The sequence below is a fragment of the Ranitomeya variabilis genome, chromosome 7, assembly GCF_051348905.1.
Source record: "Ranitomeya variabilis isolate aRanVar5 chromosome 7, aRanVar5.hap1, whole genome shotgun sequence".
In the NCBI taxonomy this organism is placed as follows: Eukaryota; Metazoa; Chordata; class Amphibia; order Anura; family Dendrobatidae; genus Ranitomeya; species Ranitomeya variabilis.
Genome location: NC_135238.1, coordinates 60,277,773 through 60,294,690, shown reverse-complemented (window position 1 = coordinate 60,294,690; position 16,918 = coordinate 60,277,773). Strand labels below are relative to the sequence as shown.

At 43.9% G+C, this 16,918-nt stretch overlaps 1 pseudogene; it reads left to right on the top strand.

Moving 5' to 3' along the window:
• Positions 1–12,493: 12,493 nt before the first annotated feature.
• On the top strand, positions 12,494–15,971 carry LOC143786242 (serine/arginine-rich splicing factor 9 pseudogene; annotated as a pseudogene).
• The last annotated feature ends 947 nt before the right edge of the window (positions 15,972–16,918 follow it).

Here is a 16,918-nt window from a genome sequence, read left to right as displayed (position 1 = left end):
GGGAGGGATTCCGACATGGGCATACTATTACGCCCAACATCGGAAAGGGGTTAATATGTAAATTGCTTCTTCAGATAGAAAGAGAACTTGAACTGTATAGCCAAATCAGTTCTTATACTTTGGACTGACGAGAAATCATGCAGCTGCGTCGCCATAAACTAAATCTCCGAGCATACCGAAATACTCGGAGACAACCCAAGCATACTCGGAGAAACTCGAGTAACGAGCATACTCGCTCATCACTAGTAGTGTCTAGAAAAAAATAATTTAAAGGGGTTGTCATCTCTCTGTTTCCACCAAGTATAATAAAAACAACTATATGGTGTGTACCTCTGCAGATATCTAACTTTCTCCAGATGTCGTATTTCTCCGAAGGAGGGGACATTGAAGCGCCGCTGACTGGCTGCAGGGCTATTGTTGCTTGGGAGAGCCAGTGCCGACACCGCTGCAACAACACCGGAGGTGAGTACAGGTGTTATATCTTAGTTACATAGCTCTTCTCATTTGCCCCAGATTTTTATATACTTGTCCAGTTTATTATTTCTTGCCCATCTTCATAATTCTTTATTAAGCATTTAAGTATTTATTAGTTCCCTTGCATTTTAGTGCAGATGAGTTGATCCGCACATGACCTAAAAATAAACCTCAAAACTGTATTGAATTATTTTGCCACTTGAAACTTGGCATGAGCATTTTGTGTTATGCAACTTTTCAAAATTGTGTGTTTTTCTGAGTGTTTAATAAAAAAGAAAATCAGCAATAAAAAACCTGTTTGTAAAATATATCTGCTGATACAGCCATGGAAGACCGATGCCCTGGAGATTCATGAGGCAATCAAAGCCGGCTACTGGTATATCTCAGGAACTTTGATTTGTACTGTACTCAACAGGGATGTCAAGCACAGGCTGATAAACCTCTAGCTTATCCTCTTAGTCACTTGTATTATCTGTTTGTATTGAAATGTCTCCAGGTTATTTAAGCGGCAGCTGCAGATGTGAGCAGGACCTAGTAAGTACGGAACAGATTTTAGAGTTTTCTCCTGCACACAAAAGCTACTGTAGACCAATGCATTTCCGTTCTAGAAAGGATATAAAGTTTCTCTTGTTGCAGTATAATATTTTTGAGCACTTTTCTATTTAGGGTTGTGTTGTGGAGCTGAAAATCCAAAGTATGATGTGATTTACATGTGGATTCTTCCCACTATATGAGGATGGGCTTATGAAAACCTCATCCGCTTATAAATAACTGCAGCGGAGTAGCGGATGGATTTTATCAATCTGGACTCAGATGTATTATGATCTACGGGGCTTTTCACAAGTCAGTCTTTTTGACCGAAATATGGCTTACATAAAAGAAAAGGACTCAGATCTAATTTGCAAACCAAACTTGCCCGTTCAAATAAATGGGTCCAGAAAAGAAAAAATTCCCGCACTAGCTGTCAAGAGACGTTTAAGTCCATTTCCTCTGTTTTAGTGAATGTGAACCACAAATTACGAAATGAGTAGAATACTCCCATAGAATGCAAAAAGATGGAAAATGGGCCATTATAAGTACATATGTGAATAAGGCCTTACCCAAAAGCCCAACATACACATCTGATGACTGTAAGACAAATGCAGGGAGCGATCGGCAACATCTCTCCCATACACAGGAGTGCTCACTCTGTCGAGTGCTCATGTTCTCTATGAGTGAGCAGCTGCAACACCTGTCTAGCTGTGACTTATCTCAGGGAGAACAAAAGGATCAGCTCAGCAGTCAAAATCAAACATACTTGATCATAAGTCCCCTAACAATTCTCTATCCAGGGAGGGCCCACATACACAGTACACTATAAACATAAGGATGAATGACCTCGGGGAGATCAAAACATCCAACACCGCGGAGACACCATCACGTGTTTCTCAGTGCAGTGATCCAGAACACTGCCAAATGAGGGTGCATATACCCCGAAACAGCTGTCTGTGGATGGATACCATGTTTTGGCATAGGTGGTTTTCCTTTATTGGATGCTGCCCTTCCCATGGTTGTTCCTTCCCGGTGAAAGACCAGGCTATTCATTGCTTGCGTTGAGAAACACGTGATGGTGTCTCCGCAGCTTTTCTACATGCATATACACAATACACTGTCAGCCAAACCTGTCGATATTTTTGTGCTTGGCTTACACTATTCTAATGTGGTTTGGGGGGGGTCTTAAAAGGGTGGTCCAAAACTAACATTTAATTTAATCCTAAATGTTTTCTATTTAATGCAATAATTAGGGAGGAGCGAGTAGCTTCAGATAACTCCTTATCCGAATAGCTATAGCACTTACTGAATAGCTGCATCGGGAACCCAGATACTCGGAGCGCTCCCGATAATCAGCTGGGCTGTGTCACAGTCACAACACATGCATGGAGAGCACAACAAACAAACATGACGTGTCTAATTAAACATGTACAGTTTGGTGTAAGGTCTTCTTTAACCCCTTCATGACCCCAGTTTTTTTGGTTTTGCGTTTTCGTTTTTCGCTTTCCTCCTTCCCAGAGCCATAACTTTTTTAATTTTCTGTCAATATGGCCATGTTAGGGCTTGTTTTTTGCGGGACAAGTTGTACTTTTGAACTACTTCATTGGTTTTAGCATGTCGTGTACTAGAAAATGGGAAAAAAAATTCCAAGTGCGGTGAAATTGCAAAAAAAGTGCAATCCCACACTTGTTTTTTTGTTTGGCTTTTTTGCTAGGTTCACTAAATGCTAAAACTGACTTGACATTATGATTATCGAGGTCATTATGAGTTCATAGACACCAAACATATCTAGGTTATTTTTTATCTAAGTGGTAAAAAAGAATTCCAATTGCTCCATTTTCCGATACCCGTAGTGTCTCCATTTTTCATGATCTGGGGTCGGGTGAGGGCTTATTTTTTGCATGTCGAGCGGACGTTTTTAATTATATCATTTTGGTGCAGATATGTTCTTTTGATCGTTGTCGTTTTAATGCAATGTCGTGGCGGCGTTTCAAATTTTTTTCTCACTACGCTGTTTAGCGATCAGGTTCATCCATTTTTTACACATATTTATACAAAATATGTGTAGGCTTGATTTTATTTTTATTGTTTTATTTTGAATGGGGCAAAAGGGGGGGTGATTTAAACTTTTTAATTTTTTTCATATTTTTTAAAACATTTTTTTTTTACTTTTGCCATGCTTCAATAGCCTCCATGGGAGGCTAGAAGCCGGCAAAACTCGATCGGCTCTTCTACATAGGAGCGAAGCTCAGATCGCTCCTATATAGTAGAATTACAGGCTTGCTATGAGCGCCGACCACAGGTTGTTATGCCGGCACGTGATTGGGGGTCAGCGATGCGCTCATTTCCGGCCCAATGGCCGGAAGCGCTAATTAAATGCTGCTGTCATCGTTTGACAATAGCATTTAACTAGTTAATAGGGGCGGGTGAATTGCGATTCCACCCGGCGCTATTGCAGGCACGTATCAGCTGTACAAAACAGCTGACATGTCCTGGCTTTGATGCGGGCTCACCGCCGAAGCCCGCATCAAAGCGGGGGTTCTGACCTTGGACGTACTATCCCTTCCGAGGTCAGAAAGGGGTTAAACTGAACCTGTCAGCAGGATTTTGCTATGTAAACTACAGACATTGTCATGTTTCTGCTGTCATACTGGTTAAAATGATACCTGGGGTGAAGAAATTTGTCTTGCAGTTCTTGTGTAATCAGTGTTGGAAGTTTTTAGTTAATGAGATTCCCATGCTCTGGGGCCGGACTGTAGGCAGAGTCTTATCTTCCTGCTCTAAGCCAGAGAAACCAAGGAAAGACCGAACCACAGGCTGCTCGAAGCACAAACATGTTCCTCATCATACAGACAGTGTTTCTCTGGCTAGAGCAGTAAGATAATACACGGCCTACAGTCCCACCATGGAGCACGGGCATCTCATTAACTGAAAACTTCTAACACTGATTACACAAGAACCACAAGACGGATTTCTTCACCCCAGGCATCATTTTAACATGGGTGTAAAACTGCTCAACTTTATTATACTTTCTCAAAGGGTGTTCTACTAAAGTAAAATTAGTGGGAGGATAGCATTACCTATTTTCTTTAAACTGTTAGGCTATATTCACCAGTGGCAGAATAAGGTTTGCAGAAATCCATTTCTGATTTTCAGTCACAAACATTTCAGCAAAAACTTTCTGCATGTAAAAATATATTGAATTACATTTACTGAAGCTAAAACAATTATTGGAAAGCATGTCAGTGCCTTGTTCACTCATTAATTTTTCATCTGGATTTCATGAGACTTACCTTAGAAAAAACAAATAAAAATCAAGTGAGCGGAAACATTTCTACATGTGCAATAACATTCATGTGATGTTTTTTCATTTTTTTTTTCAAAATATCAATACATATAATTGCATATATGGTAGATATATGAAGACTATCACACAGTCATGGCCGAAAGTGTTGGCACCCTTGAAATTGTTCTAGAAATTGAAATATTTCTTCCAGAAAGTTATTGCAATTACACGTTTTATTACACCCATGTTTATTTCCTTTGTGTGTATCAGAACAGCAGACAAAAATAAATAAAAATTGGACATAATTTCACACAAAAACCCAAAATTGGGCAGGACAAAATTGTTGGCACCTTTTCAAAATTGTGTCTGAACAACTTTGTTTCAAGCATGTGATGCTCGTTCAAACTCACCTCTGGCAAGTAACAGGGGTGGGTGATATGAAAATCACACCTGAAACCAGATAAAAAGGGGAGGTTGACTCAATCTTTGCATTGTGTATCTGTGTGTGCCAAACTAAGCATGGAGAACAGAAAGAGAAGAGAACTGTAAAGAATTGAGAACCAAAATTGTTGAAATATATCAACAATCTCAAGGTTACAAGTCCATCTCCATCTCATATTGTTCATTTGTTCACAGTGCACAACAAAATCAAGACTTTTACATCCCACGGCACTGTAGATAATCCCCCTGGATGTGGACGGCAGAGAAAAGTTGATGAAAGGTTGCAATGCAGGATTGTGGATAAGCAGCACCAATCAAGTTCCAAAGAAATTCAAGCTGTCTTGCAGTTTCAGGATGCATCAGCATCAGCGCAAATTATCCATCAACATTTTAATACGATGATACACTATGAAAGGTGACCCAAAAGGACCACACTGCTGACATAGAGACATAAAAAGGCTAGACTACAATTTGCCAAAATGTATGTAAGTAAGCCAAAATCTTGCCGTAAAAGTATCTTGTGGACAGAAGAGACCAAGATAGAGCTTTTTGGTAAAGCACATCATTCTACTGTTTACGGAAAATAGAATGAGGCCTACAAAAACAAAGAACACGGTAACTACAGTCAAATATGGTGGAGGTTCAAAAATGTTTTTGGGATGTTTTGCTGCCTTTAGCGCAGAGACGCGTGACTGTGTGCAAGGCATCATAAAATCTGAGAATTACCAAAGGATTTTGGGTTGCAATATAGTGCCTAGTGCCAGAAAGCTGGTGTGAGGAGCTGGCCATAGACTTTTTCAAGCAAGGAGCACTGGTACATCAATCTTATTCTTATGTTTTTTATTATGTTTCCATTCAGTGACAGTAAGCAGAGGAAGACATGTGGGCTGGATCTCATGTATACATAAGGCCAACATTAGCATTTCTGTCCTGCATCTGGTGGAGGCCTGTGTGTCTTTGTTCCTCTCTGCAGGGGACATCTCTAATACACAACTCTGCAGACAGACTGTAGATGGGACTTCTGGAATATTATTCATTCTTTTAGCTAAAAGAAAATGTTTAAGGGGTGGGTGTGAACAATTCTGCACAGCCAGGGGGTTGATCTCAGGAGAAGGAGAAAAATAAGCCACATGTTTAGTGAGGCAGTTGGTGCAGTTACGCTGAGGAGCAAGGATCTGTTGGTTGAGTCCAGGTGCCCCTGTATTGATTGCCTATGGAGATTGGAGATGGGTTGCCAGCTGGTACTTGATACATGTGCTACGGTCGTGATATATGTTGTCTGGATGTGAGGAACTATCTTAAGGACTGTTGCCAACTGGAGCAGTAGACATGTGCTACGGTCATGGTATGTGGCATGGACTGGGACTAAAGACTATACTGGTGGGAGATACAAAAGATATGGCAAAACCAAAAGTTGGGAGACTGTGGGTTTCACCTGGTATGGGGCAGTGGAACTATAGGCCCCAGGATGGGATCTTGTGGACTTGGGACATTGTTATGATCCTTAGTGGTTGAGGATCACAAATTACTCCAGCTAAGTAACAAACATAGGACAAGCTCTAGGGAGGTGGCAAACTGAACTGACCGCAAATCTGAACCTATCCAAACACACTAGAAGTAGCCGGTGAACGTGCCTAAAAAATTCCTAGACGTCTCGAGCCAGCCTGAGGAACTAACTACCCCTGGAGAGAAAGAAAGACCTCTCTTGCCTCCAGAGAAATAATTCCCAAAGATATAGAAGCCCCCAACAAATAATAACGGGGAGGTAAGAGGAAGGCACATACACAGGGGTGAAAACAGATTCAGCAAATGAGGCCCACTAATACTAGATAGCAGAAAATAGTAAGGGGTCTGTGCGGTCAGTAAAAAACCCTTACAAAATATCCACACTGAGATTCAAGAACCCCCGCACCAACTAACGGTGTGGGGGGAGAAACTCAGTCCCCTAGAGCAACCAGCAAGCGAGGAAATCACATTCTAGCAAGCTGGACAAGAAACATGATGAATGCTGATAATCAAAAAATGAACGGGCAAAAACTTAGCTTGTCTTGGAGAGGCTGGGAGCAAGGTAATCACAAGGAATCTGAAGAGCACTGAATACATTGATAGCAGGCAAGGGACTGAGTATCCAGGTGGGCTAAATAGGAAACCAACCAAGGATAACGAACCAGCTGATGAAGCAACCTGCAGAAAGACAACACTACCCAGTACCGCTTGTGACCACTAGAGGGAGCCCAAAAATAGAGTTCACAACAGTACCCCCCCTTGAGGAGGGGTCACCGAACCCTCATCACGACCCCCAGGGCGATCAGGACGAGCTGCGTGGAAGGCGCGAACCAAATCGGCCGCATGAACATCAGAGGCGACAACCCAGGAATTATCCTCCTGACCATAGCCCTTCCACTTAACCAGATACTGAAGTCTCCGTCTAGAGATACGAGAATCTAAAATCTTCTCCACCACGTACTCCAATTCGCCCTCGACCAGCACCGGAGCAGGAGGCTCAACAGAAGGAACCACAGGTACCACATACCTCCGCAACAAAGACCTATGGAATACATTATGGATGGCAAACGATGCCGGGAGATCCAAACGAAAAGACACCGGGTTAAGGATTTCCAAGATCTTATAAGGACCGATGAAGCGAGGCTTAAACTTAGGAGATGAGACCTTCATAGGAACATACCGAGAAGACAGCCACACCAAATCCCCAACACGAAGTCGGGGACCCACACCGCGGCGGCGGTTGGCAAAGCGCTGAGCCCTCTCCTGTGACAATTTCAGATTGTCCACCACATGGCTCCAAATCTGCTGCAACCTATCCACCACAGAATCCACCCCAGGACAGTCAGAAGACTCAACCTGACCCGAGGAAAAACGAGGATGGAAACCAGAATTGCAGAAAAAAGGCGAAACCAAGGTAGCAGAACTAGCCCGATTATTAAGGGCAAACTCGGCCAATGGCAAAAAAGTCACCCAATCATCCTGATCAGCAGAAACAAAACATCTCAAATAAGTCTCCAACGTCTGATTAGTTCGCTCGGTTTGGCCATTAGTCTGAGGATGGAAGGCCGACGAAAAAGACAAATCAATGCCCATCTTAGCACAAAAAGTTTGCCAAAACCTGGACACAAACTGGGATCCTCTATCAGACACAATATTTTCAGGAATGCCGTGCAAGCGAACCACATTCTGAAAAAATAGAGGAACCAAATCGGAGGAGGAAGGCAGCTTAGGCAAGGGCACCAAATGAACCATCTTGGAAAAACGATCACACACCACCCAGATGACAGACATTTTCTGAGATACTGGCAGATCCGAAATAAAATCCATGGAAATGTGCGTCCAAGGCCTCTTCGGGACAGGCAAAGGCAAAAGCAAACCGCTGGCACGAGAACAGCAAGGCTTAGCCCGAGCACAAATCCCACAAGACTGCACAAAGGAACGCACATCCCGCGACAAGGAAGGCCACCAGAAGGACCTAGCCACCAAATCTCTGGTACCAAAAATCCCAGGATGACCCGCCAACACCGAAGAATGAACCTCGGAAATAACTCTGCTGGTCCATCTATCCGGGACAAACAGTCTCTCTGGTGGACAACGGTCAGGTCTATCCGCCTGAAATTTCTGCAGCACTCGTCGCAAATCTGGAGAAATGGCAGACAAAATCACTCCCTCTCTGAGAATACCAGCCAGCTCAGAAACTCCCGGAGAGTCAGGCACAAAACTCCTAGAAAGTGCATCAGCTTTCACGTTCTTCGAACCAGGCAGGTATGAGACCACGAAGTTGAAACGGGAGAAAAACAACGACCAACGAGCCTGTCTAGGATTCAGGCGCTTGGCAGACTCGAGGTAAATCAGATTTTTGTGATCAGTCAGGACCACCACACGATGTTTAGCTCCTTTGAGCCAATGTCGCCACTCCTCAAATGCCCACTTCATAGCCAACAACTCCCGATTACCAACATCATAATTTCGCTCGGCAGGCGAAAACTTTCTTGAAAAGAAAGCACACGGCTTCATCACAGAGCCCTCAGAGCTTCTCTGCGACAAAACAGCCCCTGCTCCAATCTCGGAAGCATCAACCTCGACCTGGAAGGGGAGAGAGACATCTGGCTGACATAAGACTGGAGCTGAAGAAAACCGGTGCTTAAGCTCCCGAAAGGCCTCCACGGCCGCAGGAGACCAATTAGTCACATCAGAGCCCTTCTTGGTCAAATCCGTCAAAGGTTTAACCACGCTAGAAAAATTAGCGATGAAACAACGGTAAAAATTAGCAAAACCCAAGAACTTCTGAAGACTCTTAACAGACGTGGGCTGAGTCCAGTCATGAATAGCCTGGACCTTGACTGGGTCCATCTCCACAGTAGAAGGAGAAAAAATAAAACCCAAAAAGGAGACCTTCTGTACTCCGAAGAGGCATTTTGAGCCCTTCATAAATAAAGCATTAGCACGCAGGACCTGAAACACCATCCTGACCTGCTTCACATGGGACTCCCAATCATCAGAAAAGACCAAAATGTCATCCAGATAAACAATCATAAATTTATCCAGATATTCTCGGAAAATGTCATGCATGAAGGACTGAAACACAGAAGGAGCATTAGAGAGTCCAAAAGGCATCACCAAGTACTCAAAATGGCCTTCGGGCGTATTAAATGCTGTTTTCCATTCATCTCCCTGCTTAATGCGCACAAGATTATACGCACCACGGAGATTTATCTTGGTGAACCAACTGGCACCCTTAATCCGAGCAAACAAATCAGGCAATAGTGGCAAAGGATACTGAAATTTGACTGTGATTTTATTCAGAAGGCGATAATCTATACATGGTCTCAGAGAACCGTCCTTCTTGGCCACAAAAAAAAAAATCCTGCACCAAGAGGGGAAGAGGATGGGCGAATATGTCCCTTCTCCAAAGACTCCTTTATATAACTCCGCATCGCGGCATGCTCTGGTGTAGACAAATTAAAAAGTCGTCCCTTAGGGAATTTACTACCAGGAATTAAATTTATAGCACAGTCACAATCCCTATGAGGGGGCAGGGCACTGGAACTGGGCTCATCAAATACATCCCGGTAGTCAGACAAAAACTCAGGGACCTCAGAAGGAGTGGAAGAAGCAATAGACACCAATGGAATATCGCCATGAATTCCCTGACAACCCCAACTAGACACAGACATAACTTTCCAATCTAAAACTGGATTATGAGCCTGCAGCCATGGCAGACCCAAAACGACAACATCATGTAAATTATGCAAAACAAGAAAGCGAATCACCTCCTGATGAACGGGAGTCATGCACATGGTCATTTGCGTCCAATACTGAGGTTTATTCTCAGCCAATGGCGTAGCATCAATTCCCCTCAGAGGAATAGGAAATTCCAAAGGCTCCAGGACAAAACCACAGCGCCTGGCAAACGACAAATCCATCAGATTCAGGGCAGCACCCGAATCCACAAAGGCCGTAACCGAGTAGGACGACAAAGAACAAATCAAAGTAACAGACAAAATAAATTTAGGCTGTATAGTACCAATGGTGACAGGTTTAGCGACCTTTTTTAAGCGTTTAGAGCATGCTGAGATAACATGAGCAGAATCACCACAGTAAAAGCACAACCCATTTTGACGTCTATGACTTTGTCGCTCAATTCTGGTCAGAGTTCGATCACATTGCATAGACTCAGGTCTCTGTTCAGAAAATACCGCCAAAGGATGAGCAGATTTGCGCTCCCACAAACGCCGATCAACCTGAATGGCTAAAGCCATAGAATCACTCAGACTTGTAGGGGTGGGGAACCCCACCATAACATCCTTAATGGCTTCAGAAAGACCTTCTCTGAAATTTGCAGCCAGAGCACACTCATTCCATTGAGTAAGCACTGACCATTTCCGAAATTTTTGACAATACACCTCTGCTTCATCCTGCCCTTGAGAGAGGGCCAGCAACGCTTTTTCTGCCTGATTCTCAAGATTAGGCTCCTCATAAAGCAGTCCAAGAGCCAGAAAAAACGCATCCACATTAAGCAATGCAGGATCTCCTGGCGCCAGAGAGAAGGCCCAATCCTGAGGGTCGCCACGCAACAAGGAGATAACAATTTTTACTTGCTGAGCGGAATCACCAGAGGAACGAGGTCTCAGAGATAGAAATAACTTACAATTATTCTTAAAATTCTGAAACCTAGATCTATCTCCAGAAAACAACTCAGGAATGGGTATCTTTGGTTCTGACATAGGGCTATGAATAACAAAATCCTGAATACTTTGTACCCGTGCAGCAAGATGATCCACACTAGAAGTCAGAGTCTGAACATCCATGTCTGCAGCTGAGCTCAAATCCACTCAGAGTTCAAGGGGATGAAAAGAAGCTAGACAGACTGCAGCACACACAAAAAAAAAAAAAAAGTACTCAGGTCTTCTTTTAATCCCACTTCAGCGATGCAGTAAACACTTTGAGCCTGCTATACTGTTATGATCCTTAGTGGTTGAGGATCACGAATTACTCCAGCTAAGTAACAAACATAGGACAAGCTCTAGGGAGGTGGCAAACTGAACTGACTGCAAATCTGAACCTATCCAAACACACTAGAAGTAGCCGGTGAACGTGCCTAAAAAATTCCTAGACGTCTCGAGCCAGCCTGAGGAACTAACTACCCCTGGAGAGAAAGAAAGACCTCTCTTGCCTCCAGAGAAATAATTCCCAAAGATATAGAAGCCCCCAACAAATAATAACGGGGAGGTAAGAGGAAGGCACATACACAGGGGTGAAAACAGATTCAGCAAATGAGGCCCACTAATACTAGATAGCAGAAAATAGTAAGGGGTCTGTGCGGTCAGTAAAAAACCCTTACAAAATATCCACACTGAGATTCAAGAACCCCCGCACCAACTAACGGTGTGGGGGGAGAAACTCAGTCCCCTAGAGCAACCAGCAAGCGAGGAAATCACATCCTAGCAAGCTGGACAAGAAACATGATGAATGCTGATAATCAAAAAATGAACGGACAAAAACTTAGCTTGTCTTGGAGAGGCTGGGAGCAAGGTAATCACAAGGAATCTGAAGAGCACTGAATACATTGATAGCAGGCAAGGGACTGAGTATCCAGGTGGGCTAAATAGGAAACCAACCAAGGATAACGAACCAGCTGATGAAGCAACCTGCAGAAAGACAACACTACCCAGTACCGCTTGTGACCACTAGAGGGAGCCCAAAAATAGAGTTCACAACAGGACATTACATTGTGATCATCTGCCAAGAATTGCTGTAAGACCATGGATGTAAGGAATAAAAATTGTTGCATTGTTAACATGCCTAGATGATTATTACAACCCACAACCTAAGATCTTCACAATTGGTGTTAGAAGTGGGATCACCTATCTCTGGACAGCATACCAGGGAAAGTTACTGTGCGAAGACTTGGCAGAAGAGATGGCAGACTCCATCTACAAGAGGCTTAAGAGGGAGACGCTTAGTGCCCTTTGCTCTGGGAGCGAGCTAGAGTGGTTGCTGAAGGATAATCGGGCGACCCTAATAGAATGCTTGGCCAACTAGGATCATGAACACCCACGGGGAGAGGTCAGTTTAGACGTGGAGGAGAGCATCTCTGTGGAGGTACGACAGCATAGGACTGTCATCCAAATGGCAGAGAATCGACCAACTGAGCTGAGACTAGGAGAGTGAGCCACGGAGATAGAGCAGACAGGAGTGTTAAGCAAATATCTGAGAGTGCATGTAGCGAAACCCCCACTCGCCCCAGCGCTGATGAGAGTGGATAACAGCAGAGAGGGGCCAGTATCTTTAAGGTCCTGGGACATACCACAGTTCAATGAAGACACCTCTGATATTGATGAACATCTACCGTTATCTGATAACTGGTCCAGATTTTTGAGCATTGGCCTGACCGGAAAAGCAACAGAAGCTTTTAATAACTTTTCTTCTAGGGATCAGAAATGTTACTATACTATTCACAAGGCATTACTATTGAGGTATACCATCTTGCCTGAAACCTACCAGACGAAGATTCGAGAGACTGACAAGCCTGGTGCGTACATGGAACAGGGTTTTTTTTTGCAAAAAAAGGCCAAAGACTAGGGAAAGATTATAACTTTGTGACACATACAATCCCTTAAAATGTGTATATTTTATTAGTTAGTGCCAAAACACACCACCCAGTGCATAAGACTAATCAATAGTGTTGAAATACACAAAATAGGTAAAAAATACTAATAGATTCATAGACTGATAATGTCCATGGAATAACCTAAGGCAGGTTTTACAGTTGCCGTGTTTTTTCTGCCCATTTTTGCGGCCCCGGTGCATTTTTATGGGGCTGCAAAAACGGGCTGCAAAAATTCGTAGGTGCGCCATATGCTGTAAGGCCCGTATTTATGGCCGTGAAAAAATATCAAGCTTGCTCGATATATTTCACTGTTTACAGACTCTGGCCCCATTGAAAATCAATGAGGCCACAAAAATAACGGAAGCTTGTTTTTTGTGGCACACCGTGAAATCCAGTTTTGCGGATCAACGTTTTTTTTGTCCCTACTTTTTTGCTACTATTCTAATCCAGAAAAACGGTGATCCACAAGATTTTTGCTGCCCGTTTTTGCAGACGACGGGGAAATTTACGGCGATACGGCCCGCAAAAAAGGTCCGCAAAAACAGGCCGCTAAAATCACGGTAAGTGTAAAAAAAGCCTAAAAGGTCCCTGGTTTAACCCTATCTGATCACTACCTAGCTGTGGATGTTGGCAGAACAATTATTTGGCGCTCCCATTCAGCGATGACTCTCCCAATCTCTCCTTGTTATTCCTTGTACTACACAGGTAGGAAAACATATAGGTTGAAGATAAGAGTTGAAGTACAGATATGGTAATAATTATAATGCAGCGATATGTTGGGGATAATCCTACATGGGATAAGTCTCTTTAATTTATTTCTTTCCATTGGTTGTTTATACCTTATCTGTCTGTATCTTTGAAAATTAGGTTATACCTCCTTCTGTATTTGGGCCTTGAATTGATTGCATAAATATATGCCCTTTTTTCCCATGGAAAGGAATATTTTACTCCAAAAGGATATTACACCTGTGGTGTTGGATACTATAGGGACACAATGAATTTGCAAACTTTTAAGTACTATATCGCCGTTGGTATTCCTTAAGGTCTTTTCTATTTCCTGGTCATATAAGAAAGATTATCCCTAACATATCGCTGCATTATAATTATTACCATATTTAAACTTCATCTCTTATCTTCAACCTATATGTTTTCCCACCTGCGTAGTACAGGGAATAACAAGGAGAGATTGGGCAATTTGTCGCTGAGTGGGGGCGCCAAATACTCGTTCTCTTTAGGGTGCCAACCTCCACAGCTAGGTAGTGATCAGATAGGGTTAAACCAGGGACCTTTTAGGTTATTCCATGGACATTTTCAGTCTACGCCACAGGTGTTTGGCAACATTTTATGTACAGCATGCACTCAGTGGATAGAAGAACTGGAGCACAGGAAGCAGAACATGTCTTGGATATATTCATACTGGAACAATTTATGTCTAAGCTCCTAGGTGACTTAAAAGAATGGGTGGCAAATAGAAAGCCACTCAGTCTGGATTAGGCTGCAATATTGGCTGATGACTGGACTGCCAATCCACCCAGGCTACGTGAAAGGACAGCCCCAGCGAGTTGGGAACAGGGGCTTACAGGGAGGCCAGTGAGACCCATGAACTGGCGAGAGGAGGAACTTTGGGGATTTTGGACTTCACAAAGTGTACCAAGCCACTAAGTATGAATCTTGTCGGGGCAAGGAGGTATGAGATGCCATAACTCTGGACGCATGGAATGCCGGGAACGTTCTAACCCACATCATCCATGTCCCCAACTGGAAGAGGCATAAGTGATACAAGGACAAGTGTACTGGACTAAATTGGACACCTCAGCAACCATGATCCAGCATCTGCAATCGGTCTGGGTAGAGGGCATGGAGGCTGTGGGGCTCTGTGACTTCAAAGCCTTGGTCACATTGATCAAAGAACATTCAGTAGTGTGCCAATGTATTGTTCCCACCAGCCACGTTAGTCAACGTAGCTGGAGGAGAATCTCTGAACATTTGGAGAGCCCGACTACATTTAGACTGTTGTCATAGTCATGGAATGGTAGATGTAGAAGTAGTTCAGCACCTACCAGTAGATGTGTTGCTGGGAAACAACGTAGGAGCAGGGTTGGTGTGTCACTGGGCCAATGTTGTAACCAAAGCCAAGAATCAGCTCCCACTGTGTCAACAGAGAGGGAATAGAGTGATCTTAACATGGAGAGTGCCAGTGGTGAGTAATGCACAAAATACAATGCCTGTTACCATGATTGAACGTGAACTGGGTGAAGAAAATTACATCACAGAGGAGGCCCTAGGAAACCGGGACACTATGTCTTCCATCAGCCTGGTTAGCCCAGTTATTGCCTCCCCCCAGAATAACATTTACCAGACTGCCAAGTGACCATCTTCCTGGCAGGGGGCCAGTGCTCTGGAGATGGGCACATTTGTATAGGCAATTTACCAGCCAATGTACGGGAGAAGGAGCTGGAGGAGTTGTTCCTTTACCAAGAGCAGATCTGTACCATCAAACTGAAGAATCGCAGGGGAAGCGGCACCGTACGGTTTGCCTTCATCAGCTTCCAGGATCCACGGGATGCAGAGGACACCGTGTTTGGAGAAAATGGATAAAACTTCTGTTTTTGTCAGATAATTGTGGAGTTTCCCAGGTCAAACCAAAGATCGGGGGGTGGATATGGGGGACTCTGTGGGAGGAACAGAACCCCATCACAGCGAACTGAATACGGAATCCTTGTCTCAGGGCTTTCCCCACTGGGGAGTTGGCAAGATCTGAAAGAATAAATGAGAGAAGCTGGAGATGTCTGTTATGCTTATGTACATAAGGATGGAATTGGGATTGTGGAGTTTAGTCGCAGGGAAGACATGGAATATGCTTTGAAGAAATTGGATGATACAAAGTTTCATTCTCATGAAGGGGAAACCTCTTACATTTGTGCCTGTGCCAAAAAAGTTGAAGAGTGTGAGAAGCTGGCCACTGACGATCTTATTGTTGTGTTTAGTAGAGATTTGCTTGCTCATCAGTTTAAGGTGCACAAAGCTCTCCTGGACAGGGTTAAGCTTCACAAATCAATGTTTCCATTCAGTGACAGTAAGCAGAGAAAGACTTGTGGGCTGGATCTCATGTATACATAAGGCCTACATTAGCATTTCTGTCCAGCATCTGGTGGGAGAATGTGGGCATCTCTAATACACAACCCTGCAGAAAGGCTGAAGACTGGACTTCTGGAATATTCTTCATTCTTTGAGCTAAAAGCAAATGTTTAAGGGGGAGGGTGTGAAGACTTGTGCCCATCCAGGGGGCTGATCCTAGAAGAGGGAGAAAATAAGTCACATGTTTAGTTGGTGCAGTGACGCCGAGGGGCGAGGATTTGTTGGTGAGGTCCTGGTGCCCCTGTATAGATGTTGTCATATCGGACGCTGTTCATACTAGGGCGTTCGACAGACAGCGGTAATTCCGCTTTTATCCACTATGCGCTCAGTGGTGTCGGCTAGATTTTAATCTAGCTGGTCCGGGGTTAATTTACCTGGTGCTCGGATTGGAAGCTGGGCCATGCCCATTGCCTTTAAATTGTTCTTCTGAACATTGGGCGTCGCCGATTATAGCTTCTGTCTTGTGCTTGGTTATCTCGGTCTGGAGTGGTGGTCTAGGAGAAGGAGTATCGTATCTGGTGGTGTATATTTCCCTTTGTCATATTTTCCTCCTTCCTATATTTGTCTTTGTTTTGCCCTGTGCACTTATTGTGTATTCCTGTGTGACTGCGGCGTGGTGTATATTTTCCGTTATCCTTGTCTGTGCTAACTGTGGGTATTGGTTAGTGGTCTCTTCACTGGGTGGTGGGTGGTGGTTTCAGCCAGTGGTTGTAACAGGAGACAGGGTGAGGATGGAGACCCAGACATGCACACCATCAGTGTAAACTTTGGGAGAGGGTAAGTCAGGGTTTCCCAGAGTTGAGGGAAATCGCAGGGGCCCGGGTTATTAGCTCTTGCCTACCTAGGTTTTCCCGTGACACCTAGGTTTCCCGTGACACATGTCCTATGGAGATTGGAGATGGTTTGTTAGCTGAAGTTTGATACATGTG